Consider the following 16,928-nt stretch of genomic DNA (forward strand, 5'->3'; position numbering starts at 1 on the left):
ATTCTAGCTACCAAAAAGGAGTAATGAATAAAAATTACGAACTATTGATTCAAAGAGAGAAAATCCAGTTGTGGAAAGTAGGAAAAAATAATAGATTCAATTATAACAAAGGAAACAATGCAGAATTCTTCTTGATGTTTTTTCCTCAGAGTTACACCAAGATGAATTATTCCTCCTGATATTTTGACCCAGATTAAAGATTTCAGATTTCCTAATTAACATTCTGTCTTGGTTCAGGAGTGCCAGCAGGTTTGGAGAACAGGGAAAGATTGTCTGCTTTTATTGACAATTCAATATCAATGTTGAGCTACAGAGAAACTATAAGGGAAATTTGTGAGCAGGAAAAACGGGATTGTTGGGGCAGTGAGGGAAGGGAATCAAGAGTGTAAGTATGGGAAACAAAGCATAGGACAATCTTTGCAGAGAAGAGAGGAAGATTTCCAAAAGTGACCAGAACACTTAAAAAAAAAATGAAAGAAAACTTGAAAATGGAGGCAGAAAGATAGTGGACTATTTGAAGCAATCCAATGAATTACGGAGAATTTGTTTGATAACATGCCCATTGATGATGGAGGGATGGGGAAACAGCACCCTACATATAGTTTGTGGGAGTGTGAAGTGATATATAAATCTTCTTGAAGGACAATTTGTCAATACCTATCTATGAGAATGTTAAATGCAAATATCCTTTGATGGGATTTAACTATAGAAATTTATCCTGCATATATTTGGTCATACATCTATACATAAAGATGTATGTACTTTGTAGTGTTGTTTGTAATTTGAAAAAACACATTGATAGGGAATTGGTAGAATAAATTACGATACCTCTATAATGAATACTGTGTAGTGGTTTTAAAAATGATGTAGGACCATACATGCTTATATGTAAAACAAGATACAGAAAAGTATAGGACCCCTTTGCACAGCAAAGACAATAGATACATATATGTCTTTATATATACACATACACCTTTTGGAAGGGTACAAAAGAAATTAACAGTAGTTTCCTTTGGGGACGTATGACTGGGATGGAAAGTAGGAGCAATACTTTTAATTTTATGCTCTTCACAGGATTTGAAGTTAACGTGCATATACTGTTTTTATAACTTAAAAAATCTGGTTTATGATTTAAAACAATTTAGAGGAGTTGGAACAGAAAAAGGGCATTAGGTAAAAACTAGAAAACTGAATAAAGTATGGACTTTAGTTAATAATAATGCATCAATATTGACTCATTAGTTAGGACAAATGTACCATACTAACATAAGCTGTTAATAATAGGAGAAACTGGCTGTGGGGAATATGGAAAATCTCTGTATTATCTTTTTTTTTTGTATCATTAATATACAATTACATGATCACCACTGTGGTTACTAGATTCCCCCCATTATCAAGTCCCCACCACATACCCCATTACAGTCACTCTCCATCAGCATAGTAAGATGCTAAAGAATCACTATTTGTCTTCTCTGTATACTGCCTTCCCTGTGCACGCCCCCACATTATGTGTGCTAATTGTAATACCCCTTTTTCCCCTTAAAACCTCCCTTCCCACTCATCCTCCCCAGTCCCTTTCCCTTTGGTAACTGTTAGTCCATTCTTGGGTTCTGTGAGTCTGCTGCTGTTTTGTTCCTTCCGTTTTTGCTTTGTTGTTACACTCCACAGATGAGTGAAATCATTTGATACTTGTCTTTCTCCTCCTGGCTTATTTCACTGAGCATAATACCCTCTAGCTCCATCCATGTTGTTGCAAATGGTAGGATTTGTTTTCTTACAGCTGAATAGTATTCCATTGTGTATATGTACCACATCTTCTTTATCCATTCATCTACTGATGGACACTTAGGTTGCTTCCATTTCTTGGCTATTGTAAATAGTGCTGCGATAAACATAGGGGTGCATATGTCTTTTTCAATCTGGACTCCTGCATTCTTAGGGTAAATTCCTAGATCTCTGTATTATCTTTGCAAATTTTCTGTAAATCAAAAAACTATTCTAAAATGTTTACTTAAAGAAGACAATATTGTGGGAAAGGTCCACAACCTAGCATTTAAAGACTGAATCTTGGAGAGATGAATTGATTAGATTGCATGATTCTTCCAGTTCTAGAACTAACTGCTAGTTGATTCTGTTTCTTCCAAATGCCAATATAGTCATGATTGCTGGGAAAGTGTCTGATTTGTTGTTGTTTACAAGATTAATTTTCTTTTCTGGATTAGTTTGTCAAAAGTTTAACTGGTGGTTATTTCAGTTTCATCATCCAAAAAGTACAGACTGGTCCAGGAGCTACATATATAGAGAAGGGAGTTTAAAAATCAAAAGAGACTTAAAGGTGGTTAAATGCTTGCTACGTTCTGCAGAGGAGCCAGATGGGTTGGAGAGAGAGCAGGCATGAGGGGTAAGTGGGATCCCACTGAACCCACTCTGTTTGTGGCTGTTTCTATGAGATTTTCCCTCAAGTTAGCACTATGGCCAACAAGGAGCAGACCAGAAGACTCCATCCCTAAGCCATCCTGTAAGTGGAGCCTCTTCTCTCTCATGCACTGTCAGGGCTGGTAGTGGCCATTGGCTGGAGTTCTTTGCAGGATTAAGGTCTAGAGAACATAGACCTGGCATTGCCTCAGTATGGCATGTGCTCATCTATCTTTCTGCTCTGACAGTAATTAAGATCATAGATAAGAAATACTCCCTTTGAATTAATTTACATGCCATCCAGAGGAAGGCAGACTTAGTTTTACCTTCCATGTGGTAGAGGGAGATCTCTGGGCTCTGCCCCCAGTTGGCTCTGGCACCTGGCTCAGAGGAGGGACCCTCTGTAGTTTGGGATATAACTGACAACTTCATCCTTCTTGGAATTTCCCATCCTTTGGCCTCTGGTCTGTTATGCTCCCGCTGTTCTTCTCCTCCTTCTTCAACCCTGTTTTTGTTCCCATAATATCCTGTGTTTCCCTATATCTCAGCACTTACAACATTTTTATTGTGATACTGAAGGCGAGGGGAGCAGGGTAACTATGTCAGTCTGCAGAGGAGTTTTAAAACAAGCCCACTAAAAGTTGTTCTGCTTTTTAATATTGTTATATGCTGGCAATTTTTTAATATGTAAATTATAAAATATTTTTCCATGAAATTATCTTTTGTTGGTCTAAGTTCTAAAAAAAGTGCTGTGGTTACTCTGGAGTTTTAATAATATATATGTAAGTTTCAAGTTAGCACACTTTTGTAATCTATAAAGCATTATATTCTATAAGGAAGAATGGGAGAACTCCCAGTTATGCTCTGGACACCTGACATCTTCAGACTCAGTTTACTTCAAGAGTAAGCGCCTAACAGAAGCAGTTGAGCTCCCTTAGGGTGCAGTTCTACCTACAGCCCCTGTGACAATGCATATTGCTGCATGTAAACGGTAGACTCAAACAGTAAGAGGACCTTAATTGTAAAGATGAAGAAAGGTAAATTGAGTGATTTATGTTTACTCTTATTTGTGTCTCAGTTTTGAAACAGTAAAACCATGAACTGTGGGTGTGACATTTTCATTTGGTGTATACAAATTTTAGTTTCTGAAGTTTCCTAAATTAGAATATCTTTTAAAATAAAATATTCTTTGTAAATTGTTAAAACTGAAGAATTAATCAATAATTATTATGACTGATTATGACACAATGATTTGTCATAAAAAAAATGACCCATTGTGTCTGATTTGCTGGAGGTGATATGTTTGAATTGAAATGTGAATGATGTGCATGTGACAGCCATGTAAGGGCTTGGGAGAAGGGTTTCTTGGCACATTTGAGGAGCAGAAAAATGTCTGAGGGCTGGGATGGAGTGAATTTTGGGGGATCCAGCCATAGCTGAAATGGAAGCAGCCAGATGTCCATGAGCCCCTAAGGTCACACAGAGTTTGAATTTTATTCCAGCTGCCATAGGAAGCCACAGATTGTTTTAAGGGAGTACCATGCTGTGAGTTATCATTGTAAAACATTATTCTGGCTGCTGTGTGAATGACGGATTGAAGTAGAGTAAGTGATAGTAAAAGACCATTATAGAAAAGCCATTGCACTTGTCACAGTGGAAGAAGGAGAAGAAATAGTGTCTTATACTTTTTGATATGTCCACAATGCCTTTCCCATAGTAGTTACTCAATGAGTACTAAATAAATACATATAAAATACTAAATGCCTGAAAAAAAACCCAAACAAACCCAAAACTGCAAAGAGAGGAGGTACTGAACAACATGATGTAAAGCCAAGAGTGCTGATTTAAGAGTTCAGCAGATTGGGTTTTAGTAGAAGCTCTGGCTGTGCTGTGCTGCTTTAGGGCAGGTAATTTAAACTCTTTGAGCCTCAGTTTCCTTGTCTGCAAAATGGGAATGAGCTGACTCACCTTTTTGTTTCATTGAACAAATGAAGGGAGATAATGTGTCTATAGCATGTCTGATCCACAGTAAGTAACCACTCAATAAATGACTATTTCAGTTACAGGAATGAGATAGTGGTCATGAGGCCTTGATGTGGTTACAGCCACGAGAAACAGGGCGTCTACTGTTCCTTAGGTTATCAGGAACACTTGGATCTTTTCATAATTGAGATTCTGTCTCCTGAATGTAAACTTTTGCTAGCCTTTGAATAACTGGATTTTCAAGTCTAAAGAGGAAAAACATTGGAAGAGAAAAAAAAGCTTTGGGAAGAGTGAGTTAGGGCTAGAATATTCTCTCTCAGCTCAGTTCTTCCCCTGATTTTAGGAGTCAAATCTCCTGTCCCTTCATTTCCAAGTTGAATCAATAGAATCCTAAGGTATGTGCTTCCTCTGTGCACAAAGTAGCTGTTCCCTGAAGCAAGTTTCCAGTTTTCTTTGCAAAAGCTCCCTGGGGCACAGGGAGCTCTAGTCTTGTACCTAGTTAAATGCCTCGATTAAGGATGCAGTCATAGCTGTTTGGCTGTGTAAATCATTTGACCCTCACCTAGAGCTGCCTGGGCCTCTGGGGCTCCAGCAATGACCATTCTGAATCTGTGAGGCTAGGGTGAAACTGGAGATAGCTTTTATCCTTAGTGGGGAGATAGCTACTTCTTTAAGGGTGGCATATTTTTCTTCTTAAGGTTTTCTTGCCAAGATGTGTGTATGTGAGAGTGAAAGAAAATAAAAAAGAAAGGGGAAGAAAAGGCCCAACAGTGCACAGAAACTGTTAGCACAAAGGCCAGGGGAGGGACTTGCAGGGGAAGACAAGGAAGTGATTTTGCCCTGTTTAAATCCCACTTGAACTGTGTGGTTTCTGAGTCCTGAACCTTTTGAGGTTCAAGTTGAGTGCACTCTTGACAAAACGTGATTTTCTGGTTCACATCAAAAAGGCTTTAAAGGACTTCGAAGTCTTTTCCTTGGGACATCAAACAGTCCTCAACAAAGAGCAGGGTACTGATGAGATGTGTGCAAATGAACAGATTAAATTCTCCTGTGAGGATTAGATTCTCCTTAAGAAGCATGTGAAGTTGGAAACACGGGTGACTCGGCTATACCAAAACATACTCACACGCAGGGACCCCAGAGTTCTCCTTCGCCTGGTTATTCGCAGTACTGTCCTGGGCCTAGAGGCTGACCTTATTTGTTATAAGGTTCACATAGCAGTACCCAGGGAATTAGAAACTGGAAACAAACTCTTCTGTATTCTCTCTCTTGCCTAAAGCAACACTTACATCCCCCCAATAAAAGGTGTAAATTAACTTAGAAAAGATAGGTCATTCCTTTGAAAAATTGTTGGTTGTCTTGGTGGCTTATAGCAGAATTTTGCTTTATTGAACCAGCCTCAGTCTTTAGAGAAATAAGGACTTAAATGCCTGCTGCCTTAAGGTAAGTGGACTCGGCAGACTTTGGGATTGGTGTAGCAGCTCACCCAGTGCAGCCAGCTGCTGATGCCAAGGTTGACTGCATAGACAGAGCCGTGAATAGGTCAACTGCATGAGCACAGTTTCTGAGCTGAGCAGCTAAAATATTAACGATTAGCTTTAAGGAGGAGTAACTCTGAAGCCACTCTCTTGAAGAAACCATAATTAGCAATTAAAATATATTTAAAAAACTGTTCCAACCAGCAGCTTCTAAATAAATAATCGTCACTACTGATTGAACTTGTTTTATGTCCTTGTGTTTTTTCTTATCTATTCTCCCCCCTGCATAACTTACAACCCTGTAAATGCTCAGTAGCTGTTAATATGATTCTGTCAATATGTTTACCATGGTGACTTGGGCTGTTTTTGGCGAGCATTTGAAGAAATCAGTCACTAGTTGGAGGGAGGAAAGACAAGCTGTCGATATTCAGGGAGAAATGCTAATAACCCCGGTGACAAATCGTCCTCTGGATTCTCCAAGGGTTAAGAAAAAGCACCTCTTAGACATGGAAGCTCAGGGCTAAGTGGTGGTGACTTGTTAGGAAGCATACACAGCAGCTGTCACAGACCTGCAATGTCCTTTTCATTGTCTTATTTCGCACCTGTCAAAACCACAGGTGGGTTTTGAAGACAAATGGGCCTGGATTTGGATCCTGATTCCCCTACTTTTAAAGGTGTGACCTTGAACAATCACCAAATCTTCATTTTCTCATCTGTGAGTTAGAGATTGTGATGTTTAACCTCATAAGTGAGTGGGAGTGGCCTTGCATGAAAACATTCACTGCTTCTCAACCTCTTCAGGGAAAATACACAAATGACAGAAGAAAATAAACTGGCCCCAGCCATGGTGTATAAAAAGCATGACATATTTGGGAATCTTGTGTTATATACATTTTTGTGAATTTTGCATTCTGGGTTTAATTTATCAAAATAATGTTTAAATATGCTTATCATTAAGTAAATTGGTGCTCTGATATGACTTATAATTTCATACATATTCATTGAATGCCTAGTATGTGCCAAGCAATTTGAGATACCGGGGACTGGATATAGCAGTGAACAAGATAGGTTCCCAGTGAGTTTACACCTCCATCGACCAGGAAACCTGGTATTGGATATTTCTCAGGTTCTCTGTGACCCATGTGAGGGGACACCAAACCTCGCACCGGAGAATGCTGGGGAGGACCTCCCACTTACCATCTGCCATGAATCTAAGGGGGGAAAAAGAATGAAATATCCACCCAAAGAGAACCATTAATATTTTCCTTCCAGATTCCTTTTTATGAGTAGATAGGTAAGTTGACAAATATTTTTACATAACTAGACTCCTATTAACATGATAGCTTGTGACTTTCTTTTTTCATTTTCATTTTTTATAGATAATGCTCCATGACAATAAATATATATTTTTATCACCACTCTTAACAGCTACTTAGTAGCCCATTACAGTGATATATCATATTTTACTTAACCAATCTCTAGTGGTCTAATTAGGTTGTTTCCTACTTTTCAAATATTATAAACAACACTGCAGAGAACATCTTTGTAAATTCACCTTTGTCAAGTATTTGATCATTTTCTTAGGATATGCTCCTAAAAGTAGAATTGTTGAATAAAATGTATACATGTTTAATTTTTTATGCTAATTGCCAGATTACCTTTTTCTTTATGCTCTAATCATTATCTAATAATGATAAAATATCTTAATATATACTAATTTAATAGTAAAAATGGTATTTTGTTTATTTAATCTGCATTTCTTTAGTTACTAGAAAAGTTAAACATTTTTTAGAATATTTATTGAGATTAATTTATCCTCTCATTTGAATTGCCTGTTCACATCCTTTATCTGTGGGGTGTCCATCTTTCTCTTATTGATTTAAAGAAGTATTTTTATAAGAAGGCTATTCATCCTTTTTTATCTATAAATATGATGTATATTTTCTTCCAACCTGTCTTGATACTAAGATGGTAGGGTTTTGTTGTTTATTTTGCATTTAGAAAGTTTTTGTTTTTAATGCATCATTTTATCATTCCTTTCCTTTTTAGTTTCTGACTTTTGGCTTAACCTTAGAAAGGTCTAAGTTCACTTCTAAACAATACCTAAGTCTATTCAAATATGCAGTAGTTCTCTCAAACATAACAGCTCCCAACTTGAAAAAAGTTTAAACCCTAAGCTCCGCTCAAAGGAGTAGGGAAGATAAGAAGCATCCAGACCTGAAAGAGGGAAATTTGCGTGGCCCCAATATAACCAATGAAATTTACAACCTAGTGGAAACTATAGACAGTAGTTAAAATAAAATGTGATGAGTGATATAACAGAAGTGTAGAGGATGCTATGGAAGATAACAAAGGGGACACCTGAGTCCAGGATCTCAGGATATGCATCCTGGAAGAAGAGATGTTCAAGTTGAGATTTTAAGACCGAGTAGAAGTTAGCTAGGTGAAAAGTGGGGAGATACATTTCATGTAGGGAAATGGCAAATGCAAATGCCTACAGTCTAAAACTGTAAGTTATGGTAGCCACTAGCCATATGGGGGCCATTTAAATTTGATTTAATAAAAATTAAATAAGATTAAAATTTTATTTCCTCAGTTCCACCAGCTAGCATTCCAGTGCTGACTACCCTCGCATGACTAGTGGCCGGTATAGCGAACAGCTCAGGAGCAGCACTTTTTTCATCGTTGCAGAAAGTCCTCTTGGACAGTGTCGTGGAGAAAGAGCTTGATGTATTCAGAGAGCTGGAAAGGGTTCCCTGGAGCAGGTACATGGTTTGCAGAGGAGGGGAGTGGCCAAAGATGAAGAGGATATAGCAAAGAATGGAGGGACTTAGTCAGAGCTGACCCTGGCATTGCAGCTGATGTTCCTAGCCTATTACAGAGGAAATGGAAGGGAGCAGGGAAATAGATTTGTTTCGTTATCCAACAACCCTACTGATGGATATCATCTCCATTTGACCAACGCACAACTAGTTAGTGGCACAGCTGGGATTCAAAGCCAGACCTGTCTGATGCCAAAATCTTGGGCTCTTTACTGTATAATTTCAATGGACTACAGAACTTCTACTGGGTGATCTCTTAGGTCAGGGTGGGAGGGATTCTGACTTAGAACAGACTCCTTCTCTACTTGGTACCTGTTCTGTTGACCAGTATTAATCATGGGTGAACTTGGGACCAGCCTGGCAGTATAAGAGAGAGCTTAGAGACACAGCCTTCTGTGGAGCCTTAGGGCCTCCTGTTCCCTGATCTCAAAGAGAAACTCCTTCAGCTGCCGTAGAGACATTGGCATTAGCCAAATTCAAGAGGGAGTTCTACCCAGGGACTGACCCTCAACTAGGCCTCATCGCCAAGAAGAGAAGCCAGTCTGAAGAGGCCTCTGAAACCTGTCAGGGATGCTCACTGATATTAGAATATCTGATTTGATTCATCCCCTGACCTAGAACCTATTGTGGCCACTTTTAAGGTATTATCTTTGGGAAGAAAGAATGCTGATCCCCACTTAAAGGGGAAATCCTTGCCTTAGTGCAATCCCATCTCATTCAGCAGTTGAAAGAAGAGTGTGTCAGGCCATGCCTGCCCCAGCCCCAAGCAGTCACACGCACTGAGGCTTTTAATTTGCTGTCACAGCTCCAGGCATTTTCTCCAGTGAAAGTCATGCCTGGCAGGCTATTAAAGAAAACATTACCATCAGAATGTGAACACTGGATTAGTCTGTTTCCTAAGTCCGATATCTAGTATTTTCTAGGGTGAATATGATACCTTCACATTCTCTGAGCTGATATGAAGGAACGAAGGGGAGGATAAAATGTATGATCATACAGATCGGGAATAATGAAGGATGCAAATCTGAGGAAGAAGTACAGGCTATACAGTCAGGGCGGTTTTAGCCTTGTAGATGAGCAGTAAATCTAAGAATGAAAGAAGAGAAAATTCTAATGGATGGGGAGGAAAATGCTAGTGGTCTCTACCTTTATAGTAGTAAGCAAGATACATTGTGGAGAACAGTGGGATAGAGTTGCAGTCGGAAACAGTATGTGGAGAAGGTCTGTGATCTCTTGAATGTAGTGCAGAGAATAACAAGATACAGTAGTAAGAGGAGTGAGCAGCATTTCATCATTCATTCATTTCCTAAACTTATTGATTACCCACTATACACTATGAACCATTAGGTCATCAGAATCCAATGTAAACAAGACCAGCTTCTACCTTCAAGCAGCTTACAGTTTTTGTGGGGAACGCAGATATGTAAACAGTGAGGTAAGTGTTTTGAAAGGGAGAAGTACATCCTGTAGTTCACAGGAAGAGCCCCCAACCTGGAATTAGGTCAGGGAATCCTATTTTTTTTTCTTTTCTTTTTGGTTTGATAACTACTTGACAATCAGTGGTCAATTCAATTCTCATTCACATTTACTGTCTGTAGATTTTTTTAAGTGGTGAGAGGTTCATACATAACCAGCAAGAGCTTGTTGGGTGAATCTTCATCCCACTGTCTTCTGGACAACCACACTTGAATACGACGGTGTGGGACATTCCTTATTCCTTTGGCCCAGAAAGCTTTGTTGAGCCTGGTGATAATGTGCACATCTGGAGTTGCCACCTCCTTCCTGGCAAATTTCTGGATCTCTGTGAGTGCCCAAGGGGTGTGTTTCTTACAGCCTACTCCATGGATGTACTTGTGAATGGTGATAGTGTATTCTCTAGCCACTGTCTCATTGATGGCAGATGACTCTACTTCTCAACACCCCTCTTTGCAGGGGCAATTCTACCAGACACTGGTTTTAAAGCAGGGAAACCTTAACTACTGTTTTTATGCTAATGGAACCCCAAATTAAAACTCCAACCATGACCGTGCCTTCTAAGCTCCACACTGGTGTACACAATTGCCTGCCTGATGTTTTCAGTTGAATGTCTAAAAGGTATTTCAAGCAGAGCACAATGTCTTAAAAAAAGCACCTGAAGGAGAGCTCTTGATTCTCCTTCCATCTTTAAAAACAAACACAATTAAAAATAATCTTGCTTCCTCACTAGTTTTCCCCATTTCACATAATGGCATCACCATTTTTCTCATTGCTCTGGTCAAAATCTTAAGACCCATCCCTGTTCCCTTTTTTACCTTCATACCCTACTCTCATGCCCAGTGGAAGCGAGACATCTCAAACTGGTAGTGGTTCAAATCACATGGAACTTTTGAGCAATTCTGAGATCTAGGCTTACCAGGATTCAGATAAAATATTTCTGATCAATTCCCATGGCCTAACAATTCTCCTTATTAAATACCTCCATCTGTCCTTTCTTCCTTCTCCACAGTTCATGCTCTCATGATATCTTCCCAGACTCTGCCAGTTAGTATTCAATATTCACTGACCTTAGGTTATCTCTTTCAGTTCATTCCATATGCTGCTGATAGGGATCTTTCTAACAAGCAAACTGTTTATGTCATTCTACCTAATACTCCCCATTCCTATGACAAAAAAATCCAAGACTCCTCAAGCCTCCCTTTCCAGGCTTTTTTCTCACCATTATCCTTCTCTTAACTTCTAGCTTAGTCATACTGAATTAATCGTCATTTCCCTGATATGATTTGTTCACCCATGCTTCCATGCATTTTGGACATGCTATTTTCCTTACATAGAATTCTCCTTTTCTTACATTGGCTGGGCAAATTCCAACCAATCTTTTGTGTTTCAGTTCACCTATATCTCCTATGCAAAGCCTTCTCTGACTTTTATTTTCAACAAAGACAGATTTTCATTCATAAACACATCTAGCATACATAGCTGTTCATGTGCTTTTGTTTTTTCCCCAAACACACTACTTTCTTCTTTTATGTTGTGAAATATAACTCACATAAATAAAGGTGCACAAAACATACTGTACAGTTAAGCAAATAATTATATGGTGAATACTCAAGAAAATACACCCACCTCAAGAAACAGCATTTCCAGCATCCTAGAAACCCCTTGTTTGCCTCTCCTTGACCACAACTCATCCCTCGTTTACTTGGGTAATCACTATCTTGACTTTTATGATAATTATTTTCCTGATTTTCTTTGTAATTTTACCACCTATGTATGTATCTCTAAGCTATATAGTATATAGTTTACTTTCACATTTTTGAATACTTATATAGGTGAAATCACATTTTTATACTGTTTGTGTCTGGTTTCTTCTGTTCGTCACTAAGTTTATTGGATTCACCCATATTATTGCGTGTATTTGGAGTTCATTCATTTTTTTTATTGATGTGTATGAATATATTGAATATATATAAATATGCAGAGTTAACAGTAAAGGTATATTGTATGAATATGCCCTGATTCATATATCCACTCTAATATTGATAGACATTTGGATTATTTCCAATTTTTGGTTCCTATGAAAAATACTACTATAAACATTTTGCATATGGATCCTGGTGTGTCAGGCACACGTTTCTTTAGGGTAGAGATCCCTGAAGTAGAATTGCCACATGTTGGTGTAAGTGCTTCCTCAACTTTACTGGCTAACATCGACCTCTTTTCCAAAGAGCTTCTACCGATTTGTTCTGCCACCAGCTGTGTATGAGAATTTTTGTTGCTCTATATTCTCTCCTATACTTGGTACTGTAAGATCTTTCAATTTCTGTGAGCTCTTTGGGTATATTCTGATTTCTCAGTGTCACTCTTATTTACATTTCCCTGCTTCCTAATAACGTAGAGTACCTTTTCGTATGTTTATTGGCCATTTAAATGTTCTCTTTTGTGAAGTACCAGTTCATGATATTGCTCACTTTTCTACTGGGTTGTTTTCTCCTTGATTTCTTCACACAGGCTTAGTATTTCTCCTTTCCAACCATTGCTTCTTGTGAATATCTCTTCTAAGTATATCCTGTATATTTTAACTGATCTCCTTATTTCTAAATTCAAACCCTCTTATTCCTTCCTCTTTACTGCCAGGGTTCTGTTTCTAAAACAGACCTTGTTCTTGTAATTCCCATGCCTGGAACCCTTCAGCGACTCCCATGGCTTCCTGGACAGCACGGCCTGTGAGGCCTCCCCACCCTCCGCCATCATCTGCCTTTGTCTCAGCTCCTGCTGGATCCTCTCAACCCCCTTCTCCCTCTTTATTTATTTGTAACCTCCATCTCTACCATCTCAATTGCTTGCGGTTCCCTGAATACACAAAACTGTTTTACACCTGCCTTTGCCAGTTACCCTTTCCCTTTCCTTTGCTTTTAATTTGGAGAATACCTGCTCCTCCTTTTTAAACTCAATCCAAAATTGACTTCCTCTATAAAATCTTTCCAACTCTCCTTTCTCATCCCTTATTAGCCTCTCCTTTCTTTTTGTTCTCCTACTAAAAACACTATTATTTTTTCTAGCAGGCCACCTGTTTACTCTATTGCATATATTGGCTAATATACCTACCTCTCCCATCAGACTGTACCTAAGCCCTCCGAAGACCTCTTGAAGGTATGGAAATTTCTTATTCTTCTTTTTATTCTTGGGGCCTGGCACAGAGAAGCAGTGGCAAGTAGTAGAAATTATCATGTTAGTACTGTTATTGTGAGTGCATGTCTGTTTTCCTTATTAGGTTGTGAATTCCTTGAGGGTCTGGCACTTGGGTGTCATGCAATGACATTTATCTAATCAATGAATACCTTATGAAAACAACAATTACTTTAAAGCAATATTTGGAGTAGGAATATAGAAGTCGTGTGTATTAAATTTACAGAGAAACAAACCTGATATATAAATACATCTCATGAGGATGAAATTTTAGGCTCAAATTAATTCAAAGCAAAATTTTATAAGAACAAAAATAAAATGTTATGCTTGGGTTAAAATTTAAGCTGTAAAAGTGGGGAAAGCCTAACTTACCAGTAATAGGGAAAAAGAGCTCAAATCTGTTACATTGTCTCTCATCTAAAGAAATAAGTGTTTGCAATGGATTACAATTTGTATGTAAGTGTGACTGCAAAGATGAAAATCTGAGAAACACAGTGCCAGGATGATCCTTTGGAGAGCACCTGTGTCTGCTGCCTGAGGAATTTGTCACCGTTAGAAGTGAAATCTTGTAGCTAGCCCAGCTGTGACTTTCTTTGCTCAAAAACAGTGCCTGTTCCTTGGAGTAACCATTCTTGAACTGTTTTCAGCTTGACACAGTGGATGAGTTCAGATGTATGGTAGTTTGTCAGAGACAAATCTGTAGCAATGTATAATTTCTGGTCCACAAGCTCTGCCTTCCCCTCCCTGTCTCCCCCTCAAAAAACATATAAAGGAAGTGAGCAATAAATTGAGACATTATTTATTATATCAATAACATACATCTGCTCCAAGTTATAGTTTCTAAAAAAATCATTTCTATAAACTTCAATACTTCAATTACTAGAGGTAAGAAATTACTATATTCCTTAGTTGACATCTTGGTAGAGAACTAAGATGTGTACAGGAATATGTTTTGTTTGTAGAAAGAAGAGAGATTTTGGAGTTGCACCAGTTGTGATTCATAGTTCAGTTCAGTCACTGCCCTATAGTCCTGAGCTTAATATCTCTGGCTTTCATCTGAAAAATGGGCTACTTTATAAGTTGCTGTCAGGACTATGAACAATTATGTAAAATTATTATCACCCAGCATAGTGCCTCCCTCCTAAAATCTTTCAAATCTGTATGCATATCTTTCCTTGCACTCCCACCCCCACCCCACCATGGCTGCATCCCTGTTTTAAGCTGCTGTGTTCTGTATTCTAGATTACTGCAGCAGCCTTCTTCCTAGTCTTTTGCCCCAAGTCTTGCTTGCCCTATTTCTTTCAGAGCAAAGGATATTCTGAAAGGCTGATTTGTGTTCTTAACAGGTGTGTCCCTGGTTTGGAGACAGATATGTAGCAGCCATTTATTGAGGGCCTGTCATGTGACAAGGCTGGTCTAGCATTTTATGCATTATGTAATTTAATCCTCACAGTATGTAGGTATCACTTGAAGTAGTCATCACCATTCCTTTTAAAAACTGGAGGTGGGAGGAACTGAGTGACTTGCCCCAAGCCACTCTGCTGGGCAGTGGGGAGCCCTGTGGATGTCCAAGTTCATCTAGTTCCAAAGTCTGCTCTGTTCCTGTTTCATGTTGCATCTAATCAGGTTATCAGAGCCTGGTGCAATTAAACATCCTAATCCTATTACTAGCTTCCTCACGTGCTGATCCTGGTTTTACCATATGGTCTAATAATTTAGCTTTGCACATCTCTTGGCTACAGGAAGATGATGGCAGATGCAAATATCCAATTACATATTAATAAACTGACACTCTGGTTTTAGACTTCAGTTCTTTATGACTTAGTGAACATGCATAAGCGTCCGTGTGTTCTTTCAGCTCTGAAGGATTGAGTTTCTGGCTCAGCAAGGGTGAGGGCCAGATTCTGGACTTTGACACATTTGCCAAGGGAAATACCACCTGGGATGCGTCTTCTGGCAGCCAGCCTGCTCTGCTCCAAGCCTCAACTTTCTGATGCCTATAATTAGCCTTAATGACATTGATGAAAAATCTTTTATTTGGTTGAAATCTGGTTGCTTTTATAGACTTTTTGATGGTCACAGAGATAAAGACTGTCTACACTTGGTTTCCTGAGATTTAGGCTAGTTGTGAATGACTACTCCTTTCTTAATGTTTTCTCAGGCATTCAATCAACAAAAGTGTTTTGAGCCTAAATACAAAGAAATTTAGTATTTAAAGATACAGTGTAATTGAGAGTATAAGGCATGAAAAAAGAAATGACCGACAATTAAAAACACCAGATCCCAGTACTTTGACTTAATAAGTATTCCATGAACCAAATGGGTTTGTAGTGAATGTTTGGTATTATATATGCTGGAGCTTATGTGGGAGCTTGATAAGTATTTGTTGAATGATTACTGAATGTTGGCCTCCCAGATCCACTCTCTCCAGTCCATACCTCTCTCTAGCTCTGACCTCTCTAAGAAGCTGCAGGCTGGTGATATCCAGCTATCTACTGGATAGTCCTCAATGAATATCCCACCAGCATCCCATTCACAACATAGCAAAATTGATTTCATTAGCTTTCCATCTTTGGAGAGGCAATACAACCTCAGGATTAAGAGCATGGAGTCTGGGATATTGGTTTGAATTGCAGCTCCTGTACTATATGGCTGAATGACCTTGGGGAAGTCTCTTAACTCTCTATCCTTGTATGAGGGAATATAAGGTTGTTCTTAGGATTCAATGAGATAATGGAGACAAAGCATTTAATACAGTACCTGCACATAGTAATTGTTGCTTGTTACCTATTGTCATAATTTCCCCCAAATATCCTATTTTCCTTATTTGGTAATAATGCCGTTATCCACTCCACCCATCTTCCACCCCATCTCATCTAATTAGTTACCCAAAACTGTATGTTCTACCTTTGTATTATCCTTCAGATTATGGTTTATTCAACATGCACTTATTTAACATCTGCTGGATGCCAAACATGTTGGTAGACACTGAAGACACAGAAATGAGTACTTACCAGTCTGTGTTTGTGGGGGCAGATACATATATATTTGGAGACTTCAGATGGTCCACATAATGGAAATGGATGTTAATGGAAATGGAGAAAGTATGTTAAAAGAGCCTGGACAGTCCTCTTCCTCCTTTCAGAACCAAGGCTTTCACCTTCATCATCTCTTACTGTAGATATCGCAGGAGTTTTCTTCCTCTTCTTTTTATTCTCTGCCCCCTCCTCCTCTCTCTCCTTCTCCTCCTCCTCTTTCTTCTACTTTATTGATTTTGAAAAAGGTAAAACAGAAATACATGCTCATTGTAAAAAAATAAATTACAAAATAGTTGTAATGTAAGTCTCTTTTACTCCACCTCTTTAATCCTACTCCCTTCCACAAAGGTAAATATTGTTTACAGTTTAGTATGTACCCTTCCAGACCTTTTCCTATTTATACATATATACATTTATGTAAATTTATGTAGATAGAAATTTAGTTTTTTACACAAATAGAATCATGCCATAAACATACTTTGTGCTTTTTTCCCAGAACAATATATCTTTAAGGTTTTTCCATAACG

General features: G+C 38.5%; 1 protein-coding gene and 1 pseudogene across 4 annotated transcripts in view; one reads left to right on the forward strand and one right to left on the reverse strand.

Moving 5' to 3' along the window:
• RNF220 (ring finger protein 220) overlaps positions 1-16,928 on the forward strand; it is a 209,514-nt gene that overhangs the window by 23,288 nt on the left and 169,298 nt on the right. The gene's annotated exons all lie outside the window — the stretch shown is intronic.
• LOC108402663 (large ribosomal subunit protein eL31-like) lies at positions 7,945-11,008 on the reverse strand (annotated as a pseudogene).

This window comes from Manis javanica, chromosome 4 (genome assembly GCF_040802235.1).
Source record: "Manis javanica isolate MJ-LG chromosome 4, MJ_LKY, whole genome shotgun sequence".
NCBI classification, from domain to species: Eukaryota; Metazoa; Chordata; class Mammalia; order Pholidota; family Manidae; genus Manis; species Manis javanica.